The sequence below is a fragment of the Penaeus monodon genome, chromosome 25 (genome assembly GCF_015228065.2).
Source record: "Penaeus monodon isolate SGIC_2016 chromosome 25, NSTDA_Pmon_1, whole genome shotgun sequence".
Taxonomy (NCBI): domain Eukaryota; kingdom Metazoa; phylum Arthropoda; class Malacostraca; order Decapoda; family Penaeidae; genus Penaeus; species Penaeus monodon.
In genome coordinates this window covers 35,231,808-35,232,152 of record NC_051410.1, presented here as the reverse complement: position 1 = coordinate 35,232,152, position 345 = coordinate 35,231,808, and the positions used below count along the sequence as shown (strand labels likewise).

The 345-nt window shown below is 47.0% G+C and overlaps 1 protein-coding gene across 1 annotated transcript in view; it reads left to right on the top strand.

Annotated features, from left to right (window-relative positions):
- LOC119589186 (formin-like protein 7) overlaps positions 1–345 on the top strand; it is a 120,422-nt gene that overhangs the window by 52,074 nt on the left and 68,003 nt on the right. The gene's annotated exons all lie outside the window — the stretch shown is intronic.

Below are 345 nucleotides of genomic sequence, written 5' to 3'. Positions count from 1 at the left end.
TGCGAACGCCCTTCATTGAATATTTTAGGGGGGAAAATCACCTGACCACGGATTATAATTGCAATCAACAGTACGACAGACATTCTAATTCAAAAAACGCCCAACCTTATTTCAAAGAGCAAGAGCAAAGAGCAAAGAGGATTCCCCAGTACCCTACATCCATGCACGATGCACCGTAGATCACAACAGAGTCACGCGCTCTTGGGGGTCGTCATGGCAGCTCCGAAAAGCTGAAAAGTTCATGGTGATTCATGGTTCTACGGTGTTGATCAAGAACACTACGGAAGTTCATGACCTGTTCTGCATGGCTGGGCGCACATATGAGAACACTTGCCGGTAGCAGCA